This window comes from Mustelus asterias, chromosome 14, assembly GCF_964213995.1.
Source record: "Mustelus asterias chromosome 14, sMusAst1.hap1.1, whole genome shotgun sequence".
Lineage (NCBI taxonomy): Eukaryota > Metazoa > Chordata > Chondrichthyes > Carcharhiniformes > Triakidae > Mustelus > Mustelus asterias.
The window spans coordinates 2,149,457-2,164,652 of NC_135814.1; the positions used below are offsets into that span (position 1 = coordinate 2,149,457).

Below are 15,196 nucleotides of genomic sequence, written 5' to 3' on the forward strand. Positions count from 1 at the left end.
CCAGCACTGTACCCCAGTGTTATACAGTGACAGACCATTCCCCACCAGTACTGTACCCCAGTGTTATACAGTGACAGACCCATCCCCACCAGCACTGTACCCCCATGTTATAGAATGACAGACCCGTCCCCACCAGTACTGTACCCCAGTGTTATACAGCGACAGACCCGTCCCCACCAGTACTGTACCCTGGTGTTATAGAGTGACAGACCCATCCCCACCTGTACTGTACCCCAGTGTTATACAGTGATAGACCCGTCCCCGCCAGTATTGTACCCCAGTGTTATATATTGACAGACCCGTCCCCACCAGTACTGTACCCCAGTGTTATACAGTGACAGACCCGTCCCCGCCAGTATTGTACCCCAGTGTTATACAGTGACAGACCCGTCCCCACCAGTACTGTACCCCAGTGTTATACAGTGACAGACCCGTCCTCGCCAGTAATGTACCCCAGTGTTATACAGTGACAGACTCGTCCTCACCAGTACTGTACCCCAGTGTTATACAGTGACAGACCCGTCCCCACCAGTACTGTACCCTAGTGTTATACAGTGACAGCCCCGTCTCCACCAGTACTGTACCCCAGTGTTATTCAGCGACAGACCCATCCCCACCAGTACTGTACCCCAGTGTTATATAGTGACAGACCCGTCCCCACCAGTACTGTACCCCAGTGTTATACAGTGACAGATCTGTCCCCACCAGTATTGTACACCAGTGTTATACAGCGCCAGACCCATCCCCACCAGTACTGTGCCCCAGTGTTATACAGTGACAGACCCATCCCCACCAGAACTGTATCCCAGTGTTATACAGTGACAGACCCGTCCCCATCAGCACTGTACCCCAGTGTTATACAGTGACAGATCTGGCCCCACCAGTATTGTACACCAGTGTTATACAGCGGCAAACACGTCCCCACCAGCACTGTACCCCAGTGTTATACAGTGACAGACCATTCCCCACCAGTACTGTACCCCAGTGTTATACAGTGACAGACCCATCCCCACCAGCACTGTACCCCCATGTTATAGAATGACAGACCCGTCCCCACCAGTACTGTACCCCAGTGTTATACAGTGACAGACCCGTCCCCACCAGTACTGTACCCTGGTGTTATACAGTGACAGACCCATCCCCACCTGTACTGTACCCCAGTGTTATACAGTGATAGACCCGTCCCCGCCAGTATTGTACCCCAGTGTTATACAGTGACAGACCCGTCCCCGCCAGTATTGTACCCCAGTGTTATATATTGACAGACCCGTCCCCACCAGTACTGTACCCCAGTGTTATACAGTGACAGACCCGTCCCCGCCAGTATTGTACCCCAGTGTTATACAGTGACAGACCCGTCCCCACCAGTACTGTACCCCAGTGTTATACAGTGACAGACCCGTCCTCGCCAGTAATGTACCCCAGTGTTATACAGTGCCAGACCCGTCCCCGCCAGTAATGTACCCCAGTGTTATACAGTGACAGACTCGTCCTCACCAGTACTGTACCCCAGTGTTACAGAGTGAGAGACCCGTCCCCACCAGTACTGTACCCCAGTGTTATTCAGCGACAGACCCATCCCCACCAGTACTGTACCCCAGTGTTATACAGTGACAGACCCGTTCCCACCAGTACTGTACCCCAGTGTTATACAGTGACAGACCCGTCCTCACCAGTTCTGTACCCCAGTGTTATCCAGCGACAGACCATTCCCCACCCCCAGTACTGTACCCCAGTGTTATACAGTGACAGACCCATCCCCACCAGTACCGTACCCCAGTGTTATTCAGCGTCAGACCCGTCCCCACCAATACTGTACCCCAGTGTTATTCAGCGACAGACCCATCCCCACCAATACTGTACCCCAGTGTTATTCAGCGACTGACCCGTCCCCACCAGTACTGTACCCCAGTGTTATACTGTGACAGACCCGTCCCCACCAGTACTGTACCCCAGTGTTAATCAGCGACAGACCCATCCCCACCAATACTGTACCCCAGTGTTATTCAGCGACAGACCCGTCCCCACCAGTACTGTACCCTAGTGTTATACAGCGACAGACCCGTCCCCACCAGTACTGTACCCCAGTGTTATTCAGCGACAGACCCATCCCCACCAGTACTGTACCCCAGTGTTATATAGTGACAGACCCGTCCCCACCAGTACTGTACCCCAGTGTTATACAGTGACAGATCCGTCCCCACCAGTATTGTACACCAGTGTTATACAGCACCAGACCCATCCCCACCAGTACTGTACCCCAGTGTTATTCAGTGACAGACCCGTCCCCACCAGTACTGTACCCCAGTGTTATACAGTGACAGATCTGTCCCCACCAGTACTGTACCCCAGTGTTATTCAGCGACAGACCCATTCCCACCAGTACTGTACCCCAGTGTTATATAGTGACAGACCCGTCCCCACCAGTACTGTACCCCAGTGTTATTCAGCGACAGACCCATCCCCACCAGTACTGTAACCCAGTGTTATACAGTGACAGACCCGTTCCCACCAGTACTGTACCCCAGTGTTATTCAGCGACAGACCCGTCCCCACCAATACTGTACCCCAGTGTTATTCAGCGACAGACCCGTCCGCACCAGTACTGTACCCCAGTGTTATACTGTGACAGACCCGTCCCCACCAGTACTGTACCCCAGTGTTAATCAGCGACAGACCCATCCCCACCAATACTGTACCCCAGTGTTATTCAGCGACAGACCCGTCCCCACCAATACTGTACCCCAGTGTTATTCAGCGACAGACCCGTCCCCACCAGTACTGTACCCTAGTGTTATACAGTGACAGACCCGTCCCCACCAGTACTGAACCGCAGTGTTATACAGCGACAGACCCGTCCCCACCAGTACTGTACCCCAGTGTTATTCAGCGACAGACCCATCCCCACCAGTACTGTACCCCAGTGTTATATAGTGACAGACCCGTCCCCACCAGTACTGTACCCCAGTGTTATACAGTGACAGATCCGTCCCCACCAGTATTGTACACCAGTGTTATACAGCACCAGACCCATCCCCACCAGTACTGTACCCCAGTGTTATTCAGTGACAGACCCGTCCCCACCAGTACTGTACCCCAGTGTTATACAGTGACAGATCTGTCCCCACCAGTACTGTACCCCAGTGTTATTCAGCGACAGACCCATTCCCACCAGTACTGTACCCCAGTGTTATATAGTGACAGACCCGTCCCCACCAGTACTGTACCCCAGTGTTATTCAGTGACAGACCCGTTCCCACCAGTACTGTACCCCAGTGTTATACAGTGACAGACCCGTCCTCACCAGTACTGTACCCCAGTGTTATACAGCGACAGACCATTCCCCACCCCCAGTACTGTACCCCAGTGTTATACAGTGACAGACCCATCCCCACCAGTACCGTACCCCAGTGTTATTCAGCGACAGACCCGTCCCCACCAATACTGTACCCCAGTGTTATTCAGCGACAGACCCATTCCCACCAATACTGTACCCCAGTGTTATTCAGCGACAGACCCGTCCCCACCAGTACTGTACCCTCGTGTTATACAGTGACAAACCCGTCCCCACCAGTACGGTACCCCAGTGTTATACAGTGACAGACCCTTCCCACCAGTACTGTACCCCAGTGTTATTCAGCGACAGACCCATCCCCACCAGTACTGTACCCCAGTGTTATATAGTGACAGACCCGTCCCCACCAGTACTGTACCCCAGTGTTATACAGTGACAGATCTGTCCCCACCAGTATTGTACCCCAGTGTTATACAGCGCCAGACCCATCCCCACCAGTACTGTACCCCAGTGTTATACAGTGACAGACCCATCCCCACCAGAACTGTATCCCAGTGTTATACAGTGACAGACCCGTCCCCACCAGCACTGTACCCCAGTGTTATACAGTGACAGATCTGTCCCCACCAGTATTGTACACCAGTGTTATACAGCGGCAAACACGTCCCCACCAGCACTGTACTCCAGTGTTATACAGTGACAGACCATTCCCCACCAGTACTGTACCCCAGTGTTATACAGTGACAGACCCGTCCCCACCAGTATTGTACCCCAGTGTTATACAGTGACAGACCCATCCCCACCAGCACTGTACCCCCATGTTATAGAATGACAGACCCGTCCCCACCAGTACTGTACCCCAGTGTTATACAGTGACAGACCCGTCCCCACCAGTACTGTACCCTGGTGTTATACAGTGACAGACCCATCCCCACCAGTACTGTACCCCAGTGTTATACAGTGATAGACCCGTCCCCGCCAGTATTGTACCCCAGTGTTATACAGTGACAGACCCGTCCCCGCCAGTATTGTACCCCAGTGTTATATATTGACAGACCCGTCCGCACCAGTACTGTACCCCAGTGTTATACAGTGATAGACCCGTCCCCGCCAGTATTGTACCCCAGTGTTATACAGTGACAGACCCGTCCCCACCAGTACTGTACCCCAGTGTTATACAGTGACAGACCCGTCCTCGCCAGTAATGTACCCCAGTGTTATACAGTGCCAGACCCGTCCCCGCCAGTAATGTACCCCAGTGTTATACAGTGACAGACTCGTCCTCACCAGTACTGTACCCCAGTGTTATAGTGACAGACCTGTCCCCACCAGTACTGTACCCCAGTGTTAAACAGTGACAGACCCGTCCCCACCAGTACTGTACCCCAGTGTTATACTGTGACAGACCCGTCCCCACCAGTACTGTACCCCAGTGTTATACAGTGACAGACCCGTCCCCACCAGTACTGTACCCCAGTGTTATACAGCGACAGACCCGTCCCCACCAGTACTGTACCCCAGTGTTATACTGTGACAGACCCGTCCCCACCAGTACTGTACCCCAGTGTTATACAGTGACAGACCCGTCCCCACCAGTACTGTACCCCAGTGTTATACAGCGACAGACCCGTCCCCACCAGTACTGTACCCCAGTGTTATACTGTGACAGACCCGTCCCCACCAGTACTGTACCCCAGTGTTATACAGTGACAGACCCGTCCCCACCAGTACTGTACCCCAGTGTTATACAGTGACAGACCCGTCCCCACCAGTACTGTACCCCAGTGTTATACAGTGACAGACCCGTCCCCACCAGTACTGTACCCCAGTGTTATACAGTGACAGACCCGTCCCCACCAGTACTGTACCCCAGTGTTATACAGCGACAGACCCGTCCCCACCAGTACTGTACCCCAGTGTTATACAGCGACAGACCCGTCCCCACCAGTACTGTACCCCAGTGTTATAGTGACAGACCTGTCCCCACCAGTACTGTACCCCAGTGTTATAGTGACAGACCTGTCCCCACCAGTACTGTACCCCAGTGTTATAGTGACAGACCTGTCCCCACCAGTACTGTACCCCAGTGTTATACTGTGACAGACCTGTCCCCACCAGTACTGTACCCCAGTGTTATACAGTGACAGACCCGTCCCCACCAGTACTGTACCCCAGTGTTATACAGTAACAGACCCGTCCCCACCAGTACTGTACCCCAGTGTTATACAGTGACAGACCCGTCCCCACCAGTACTGTACCCCAGTGTTATACAGCGACAGACCCGTCCCCACCAGTACTGTACCCCAGTGTTATACAGTAACAGACCCGTTCCCACCAGTACTGTACCCCAGTGTTATACAGTAACAGACCCGTCCCCACCAGTACTGTACCCCAGTGTTATACAGTAACAGACCCGTCCCCACCAGTACTGTACCCCAGTGTTATACAGTGACAGACCCGTCCCCACCAGTACTGTACCCCAGTGTTATACAGCGACAGACCCGTCCCCACCAGTACTGTACCCCAGTGTTATACAGCGACAGACCCGTCCCCACCAGTTCTGTACCCCAGTGTTATACAGCGACAGACCCGTCCCCACCAGTACTGTACCCCAGTGTTATACAGTGACAGACCCGTCCCCACCAGTACTGTACCCCAGTGTTATACAGTGACAGACCCGTCCCCACCAGTACTGTACCCCAGTGTTATACAGTGACAGACCCGTCCCCACCAGTACTGTACCCCAGTGTTATAGTGACAGACCCGTCCCCACCAGTACTGTACCCCAGTGTTATACAGTGACAGACCCGTCCCCACCAGTACTGTACCCCAGTGTTATACAGTGACAGACCCGTCCCCACCAGTACTGTACCCCAGTGTTATACAGTGACAGACCCGTCCCCACCAGTACTGTACCCCAGTGTTATACAGTGACAGACCCGTCCCCACCAGTACTGTACCCCAGTGTTATACAGTGACAGACCCGTCCCCACCAGTACTGTACCCCAGTGTTATACAGTGACAGACCCGTCCCCACCAGTACTGTACCCCAGTGTTATACAGTGACAGACCCGTCCCCACCAGTACTGTACCCCAGTGTTATACAGTGACAGACCCGTCCCCACCAGTACTGTACCCCAGTGTTATACAGTGACAGACCCGTCCCCACCAGTACTGTACCACAGTGTTATACAGTGACAGACCATTCCCCACCAGTACTGTGCCCCAGTGTTATACAGAGACAGACCCGTCCCCACCAGTACTGTACCCCAGTGTTATACAGTGACAGACCCATCACTACCATTGATACGTTATAGTTAAGTTTTGAGATGCTGGAGGATGCTGGGAATGTGTGGCCTCTCAAGTGTCTGTCACAACCTTGAAATGTTGCTTTGATGAGATATTGGTGCCTGAATGTAATTGTGAAGACTGTGCTCTGGCCCAGTAACCTCCGGAAGGCGTGACATGAGCTGAGGTTGGGTTAGTTCCGGTTGGCTGTGTCAATGTATTGAGCCTTGTGGCATTGCAGAATGTGGCAATGCACCTTCTTCACTCTCCTCACGGACTTGTTGTCTCTTGTTTAATCGGGACGTTAGCCAGTCTCAGTGAAAGGAACATGAAGCATATCTGGAGGAGTCACACCCTCAGCATAAAGCTTGGCAAACCAACTGGGAGACAGCACCTCAACATTAGGGTGGTGGGCGAGTGGAATCTGCTGCCGTCAGTGGTGGTGGAGGCAAACTCAATAGGGTCTTTTAAGAGACTCCTGGATGAGTACATGGGACTTAATAGGATGGAGAGTTATAGGTAGGTCTAGAAGGTAGGGATGTGTTCAGCACAACTTGTGGGCCGAAGGGCCTGTTTGTGCTGTAATTTTTCTATGTTCTATGTTTCTAAACCCGCTCACTTGGCCCTCATCACGTCAATCCCATAAATTATTTCAGAATCCTGACACTGTGCTTGATAAAGGATGACACAATCCCTGTATTTCTACATCAGAAATAAAAGCAGCTGCTTTAGCAGCAGGCGAGAGAAACCAATCAGCAGGAAGCCCAGACAAAGGCCATTCAGCCCATCTTGACCATAGTGCTGCTTGCTCCAATCTCACAACCTGCCACCTTTCTGCACAAAGTACAAAATGCATTAATTTTCCGGCATTAATCTAATTCCTTCACAGTAATTGTACAGACTCGAGCTTCAAACATCGCTTCCAATAAGGATTCCACTTCCTGACAACCCATCCACGTAGCCTCCCAGTCGCATCACTCTCAAATCAATAATCCAAATCCCCCTCGCTCCCATACCTCCACAGGACACGTGTCAAATTCTCATTTCCAGTGGCTCCATCATGTATGAATTGTGCAGAACTCCATGGATCATCGAATGTTCCATTGCCTCCCATCCATTGACTCTGTCTACACTTCCCGCAGCCTCGGAAAGGCAGCCAGCATAATTAAGGACCCCATGCACCCCGGACATTCTCTCTTCCACCTTCTTCCGTTGGGAAAAAGATACAAATGTCTGAGGTCACGTACCAACCGACTCAAGAACAGCTTCTTCCCTGCTGCCGTCAGACTTTTGAATGGACTTACCTTGCATTAAGTTGATTTTTCTCCACACCCTAGCTATGACTGTAACACTACATTCTGCACTCTCTCATTTCTTTCTCTATGAACGGTATGCTTTGTCTGTACAGCGCGCAAGAAACAATACTTTTCACTGTATGTTAATACATGTGACAATAATAAATCAAATCAGCTCAAATAAATGAGAGAGCTGGATTTGACTGACTGTGACAGAGAGTGTGACGATCAAACCAGAGGAGGAGACGCAAAGTACCATTGGCAACTCACTCAGACACTTTGAGAGAGGTTGACAAAATACTGTGAATACAGGACTCATCATTCACAGCTCCAAAGCTTTCTCTACACTGTCCCCATCAAACACTCCCAGGACAGGTACAGCACGGGGTTAGATACAGAGTAAAGCTCCCTCTACACTGTCCCCATCAAACACTCCCAGGACAGGTACAGCATGGGGTTAGATACAGAGTAAAGCTCCCTCTACACTGTCCCCATCAAACACTCCCAGGACAGTTACAGCACGGGGTTAGATACAGAGTAAAGCTCCCTCTACACTGTCCCCATCAAACACTCCCAGGACAGGTACAGCACGGGGTTAGATACAGAGTAAAGCTCCCTCTACACTGTCCCCATCAAACACTCCCAGGACAGTTACAGCACGGGGTTAGATACAGAGTAAAGCTCCCTCTACACTGTCCCCATCAAACACTCCCAGGACAGGTACAGCACGGGGTTAGATACAGGGTAAAGCTCCCTCTACACTGTCCCCATCAAACACTCCCAGGACAGGTACAGCACGGGGTTAGATACAGGGTAAAGCTCCCTCTACACTGTCCCCATCAAACACTCCCAGGACAGGTACAGCACGGGGCTAGATACAGAGTAAAGCTCCCTCTACACTGTCCCCATCAAACACTCCCAGGACAGGTACAGCACGGGGTTAGATACAGAGTAAAGCTCCCTCCTCACATAAGAGTAAAAAGGCTTTTTACTCTTATGTGAGGAATAAAAGAATGACCAGGGTGAGGTTAGGGCCGGTCAAGGACAGTAGTGGGAACTTGTGTATGGAGTTAGTGGAGATAGGCGAGGTGATGAATGAATACTTTTCTTCAGTGTTCACCAAGGAGAGGGGCCATGTTTTTGAGGAAGAGAAGGTGTTACAGGCTAATAGGCTGGAGGAAATAGATGTTCGGAGGGAGGATGTCCTGGCAGTTTTGAATAAACTGAAGGTCGATAAGTCCCCTGGGCCTGATGAAATGTATCCTAGGATTCTTTGGGAGGCAAGGGATGAGATTGCAGAGCCTTTGGCTTTGATCTTTGGGTCCTCGCTGTCCACGGGGATGGTGCCAGAGGACTGGAGAATGGCAAATGTTGTTCCTCTGTTTAAGAAAGGGAATAGAAATGACCCTGGTAATTATAGACCGGTTAGTCTTACTTCGGTGGTTGGTAAATTGATGGAAAAGGTCCTTAGGGATGGGATTTACGACCATTTAGAAAGATGCGGATTAATTCGGAATAGTCAGCACGGATTCGTGAAGGGCAAGTCGTGCCTCACAAATTTGATTGAATTTTTTGAGGAGGTAACTAAGTGTGTTGACGAAGGTAGGGCAGTTGATGTCATATACATGGATTTTAGTAAGGCGTTTGATAAGGTCCCCCATGGTCGGCTTATGATGAAAGTGAGGAGGTGTGGGATAGAGGGAAAGTTGGCCGATTGGATAGGTAAGAGGGTGGTGGTGGATGGAAAATTTTCGGATTGGAGGCAGGTTGCTAGCGGAGTGCCACAGGGATCAGTGCTTGGTCCTCTGCTCTTTGTGATTTTTATTAATGACTTAGAGGAGGGGGCTGAAGGGTGGATCAGTAAATTTGCTGATGACACCAAGATTGGTGGAGTAGTGGATGAGGTGGAGGGCTGTTGTAGGCTGCAAAGAGACATAGATAGGATGCAAAGCTGGGCTGAAAAATGGCAAATGGAGTTTAACCCTGATAAATGTGAGGTGATTCATTTTGGTAGGACTAATTTAAATGTGGATTACAGGGTCAGAGGTAGGGTTCTGAAGACTGTGGAGGAACAGAGAGATCTTGGGGTCCATATCCACAGATCTCTGAAGGTTGCCACTCAAGTGGATAGAGCTGTGAAGAAGGCCTATAGTGTGTTAGCTTTTATTAACAGGGGGTTGGAGTTTAAGAGCCGTGGGGCTATGCTGCAACTGTACAGGATCTTGTTGAGACCACATTTGGAATATTGTGTGCAGTTCTGGTCACCTCACTATAAGAAGGATGTGGAAGCGCTGGAAAGAGTGCAGAGGAGATTTACCAGGATGCTGCCTGGTTTGGAGTGTCGGTCTTATGAGGAAAGGTTGAGGGAGCTAGGGCTGTTCTCTCTGGAGCGGAGGAGGCTGAGGGGGACTTAATAGAGGTTTATAAAATGATGAAGGGGATAGATAGAGTGAACGTTCAAAGACCATTTCCTCGGGTGGATGGAGCTATTACAAGGGGGCATAACTATAGGGTTCGTGGTGGGAGATGTAGGAAGGATATCAGAGGTGGGTTCTTTACGCAGAGAGTTGTTGGGATGTGGAATGGACTGCCTGCAGTGATAGTGGAGTCAGACACTTTAGGAACATTTAAGCGGTTATTGGATAGGCACATGGAGCACACCAGGATGATAGGGAGTGGGATAGCTTGATCTTGGTTTCAGATAAAGCTCGGCACAACATCGTGGGCCGAAGGGCCTGTTCTGTGCTGTACTGTTCTATAGTCTATGACACTGTCCCCCATCAAACACTCCCAGGACATGTACAGCATGGAGTTAGATGCAGAGTAAAGCTCCCTCTACACTGTCCCCATCAAACACTCCCAGGACAGGTACTTTCTCCAGTTGAGCTGATGTGGGAAGGTTTGAAAGACATTGATTCGATTTGATTTCTTGAGTTTTTTGTTGCCAGTGCAGTCAGAGGTGAAGGCTGCTCACTGGCTGGTGGTAGAATTGTGAGTGGCGAGAAGCTGGAGACTGGTGACCCAGTGCGCTGGGGGAGGGGGGACATCCGTCTGCTCACATCCCAGCAGCTTTCACTGGAGTGAGTGATTGGATATCTGGAAGAGCATCTGAAATCGGTCAGTAGTGGGTCACAGTGAATGTGGACAAGTGGGGGCAGAAGGGTGGGTTTGTGAGGCTGCCTTTACTCCCAGCTCCCGCTGAAGATTTTTCACAGACAGATCCATTGACCCAGAGTGTTGTTGCAGCTGTTGAGGGAGAGATTGGATCTCAGAGTTTAATTTTACAGACTTCAGGTGCTCCTGTCCGGGGCAGATTCACGCCCCTGCTTTAAATCGAGATTTCATGGGAACGTTTAAAATTGCTTCTTTACACCAGGTGGCAAAATGCGACATGTGGAGTGTTCGGTTCATCTGAATAGGTACAGGGTACAAAGAGAGAGCAGAGTGCATCACTGCCTTTAACCCACTGTATGTTTCACATGTACAGGAGCTGACACTGACGCTGACACACAGACACACAGACACACAGACACACACACACACACACACAAACACACACACACAGACACACACACACACACACACACACACACGCACAGACACATACACACACACACGCACAGACACACACACACGCACAGACACACACGCACAGACACACACACACACGCACAGACACACACACACACACGCACACACACACACACACACACACACACAAACACACACACACAGACACACACACACACACACACACACACGCACAGACACACACGCACAGACACACACACACACACACACACACTCACACACACATACACAAACACACACATGGACCGTACAGGAGCTGACACACACACAGACACACACACACACACACACAGACACACACACACACAGACACACATACATACACACACACACACACAGACACACACACAGACACACACATACACACACACATACACTCACACACACACACACAAACACAGACACGGACCGTACAGGAGCTGACACTGAGACACACACACGGACCGTACAGGAGCTGACACTGACACACACAGTGTCTATATAGTGGTCTATATGGACTTCAGCAAGGCGTTCGATAAGGTCCCCCATGCAAGACTTCTTGAGAAAGTGAGAGGGCATGGGATCCAAGGGGCTGTTGCCTTGTGGATCCAGAACTGGCTTGCCTGCAGAAGGCAGAGAGTGGCTGTGGAGGGGTCTTTCTCTGCATGGAGGTCAGTGACCAGTGGAGTGCCCCAGGGATCTGTTCTGGGACCCTTGCTGTTTGTCATTTTCATAAATGACCTGGATGAGGAAGTGGAGGGATGGGTTGGTAAGTTTGCTGACGACACCAAGGTAGGTGGTGTTGTGGATAGTTTGGAGGGATGTCAGAAGTTGCAGCGAGACATAGATAGAATGCAAGACTGGGCGGAGAAGTGGCAGATGGACTTCAACCCGGATAAGTGTGTGGTGATCCATTTTGGCAGATCCAATGGGATGAAGCAGCAGTATAATATGAAGGGTACCATTCTTAGCAGTGTAGAGGATCAGAAGGACCTTGGGGTCCGGGTCCATAGGACTCTTAAATCGGCCTCGCAGGTGGAGGATGCGGTCAAGAAGGCGTACTGGCCTTCATTAATCGAGGGATTGAGTTTAGGAGTCGGGAGATAATGCTGCAGCTTTATAGGACCCTGGTTAGACCCCACTTGGAGTACTGCGCGCAGTTCTGGTCACCTCATTACAGGAAAGATGTTGAAGCCATTGAAAGGGTGCAGAGGAGATTTACAAGGATGTTGCCTGGATTGGGGGGCATGCCTTATGAGGATAGGTTGAGGGAGCTTGGTCTCTTCTCCCTGGAGAGACGAAGGATGAGAGGTGACCTGATAGAGGTTTACAAGATGTTGAGAGGTCTGGATAGGGTAGACTCTCAGAGGCTATTTCCAAGGGCTGAAATGGTTGCTACGAGAGGACACAGGTTTAAGGTGCTGGGGGGTAGGTACAGAGGAGATGTCAGGGGTAAGTTTTTCACTCAGAGGGTGGTGGGTGAGTGGAATCGGCTGACGTCGGTGGTGGTGGAGGCAAACTCGTTGGGGTCTTTTAAGAGACTTCTGGATGAGTACATGGGATTTAATGGGATTGAGGGCTATAGATAGGCCTAGAGGTGGGGATGTGATCGGCGCAACTTGTGGGCCGAAGGGCCTGTTTGTGCTGTGGCTTTCTATGTTCTATGTTCTACACACATGGAGCGTACAGGAGCTGACACTGAGACACACACGGACCCTACAGGAGCTGACACTGAGACACACACACGGACCGTACAGGAGCTGACACTGAGAGACACACACGGACCCTACAGGAGCTGACACTGAGACACACACGGACCATACAGGAGCTGACACTGACACACACACATGGACCGTACAGGAGCTGACACTGAGACACACACGGACCCGACAGGAGCTGACACTGAGACACACACACGGACCGTACAGGAGCTGACACTGAGACACACACGGACCCTACAGGAGCTGACACTGAGACACACACATGGACCGTACAGGAGCTGACACTGAGACACACACGGACCGTACAGGAGCTGACACTGAGACACACACATGGACCGTACAGGAGCTGACACTGAGACATACACGGACCGTACAGGAGCTGACACTGAGAAGCACTCGGACTGTACAGGAGCTGACACTGAGAAGCACACGGACCGTACAGGAGCTGACACTGCGAGACACACACGGACCGTACAGGAGCTGACACTGAGACACACACACAGACCGTACGGGAGCTGACACTGAGACACACACGGACCGTACAGGAGCTGACACTGAGACACACACGGACCGTACAGGAGCTGACACTGAGACACACACGGACCGTACAGGAGCTGACACTGAGACACACACACACACACGGACCGTACAGGAGCTGACACTGACACACACACGGACCGTACAGGAGCTGACACTGAGAGACACACACGGACCGTACAGGAGCTGACACTGAGAGACACACATGGACCGTACAGGAGCTGACACTGAGACACACACACGGACCGTACAGGAGCTGACACTGAGACACACACGGACCGTACAGGAGCTGACACTGAGACATACACGGACCGTACAGGAGCTGACACTGAGACACACACGGACCGTACAGGAGCTGACACTGAGACACACACACACACACGGACCGTACAGGAGCTGACACTGACACACACACGGACCGTACAGGAGCTGACACTGAGACACACACACGGACTGTACAGGAGCTGACACTGAGACACACACACGGACCGTACAGGAGCTGACACTGACACACACACACGGACCGTACAGGAGCTGACACTGAGACACACACACGGACTGTACAGGAGCTGACACTGAGACACACACACGGACCGTACAGGAGCTGACACTGAGACACACACACGGACCGTACAGGAGCTGACACTGACACACACACACGGACCGTACAGGAGCTGACACTGAGACACACACACGGACCGTACAGGAGCTGACACTGAGAAGCACACGGACCGTACAGGAGCTGACACTGACACACACACGGACCGTACAGGAGCTGACACTGACACACACACACGGACCGTACAGGAGCTGACACTGACACACACACGGACCGTACAGGAGCTGACACTGACACACACACACACACGGACTGTACAGGAGCTGATACTGAGACACACACACGGACCGTACAGGAGCTGACACTGAGACACACACACGGACCGTACAGGAGCTGACACAGACACACACACACGGACCGTACAGGAGCTGACACTGAGACACACACGGACCGTACAGGAGCTGACACTGACACACACGGACCGGACAGGAGCTGACACTGACACACACACATGGACTGTACAGGCGGTGACACTGACACACACACACACACGGACCGTACAGGAGCTGACACTGAGTCACACACACGGACCGTACAGGAGCTGACACTGAGACACACATGGACTGTACAGGAGCTGACACTGAGACACACACGGAACGTACAGGAGCTGACACTGAGATACACACGGACCGTACAGGAGCTGACACTGACACACACACACGGACCGTACAGGAGCTGACACTGAGACACACACGGACCGTCCAGGAGCTGACACTGAGACACACACACGGACCGTACAGGAGCTGACACTGAGACACACACACGGACTGTACAGGAGCTGACACTGAGACACACACACGGACCGTACAGGAGCTGACACTGAGACACACACACGGACCGTCCAGGAGCTGACACTGAGACACACACACGG

At 51.7% G+C, this 15,196-nt stretch overlaps 1 protein-coding gene across 1 annotated transcript in view; it reads left to right on the forward strand.

Moving 5' to 3' along the window:
- LOC144504067 (SPRY domain-containing protein 3-like) overlaps nt 1-15,196 on the forward strand; it is a 450,173-nt gene that overhangs the window by 243,448 nt on the left and 191,529 nt on the right. The window lies entirely within an intron of this gene.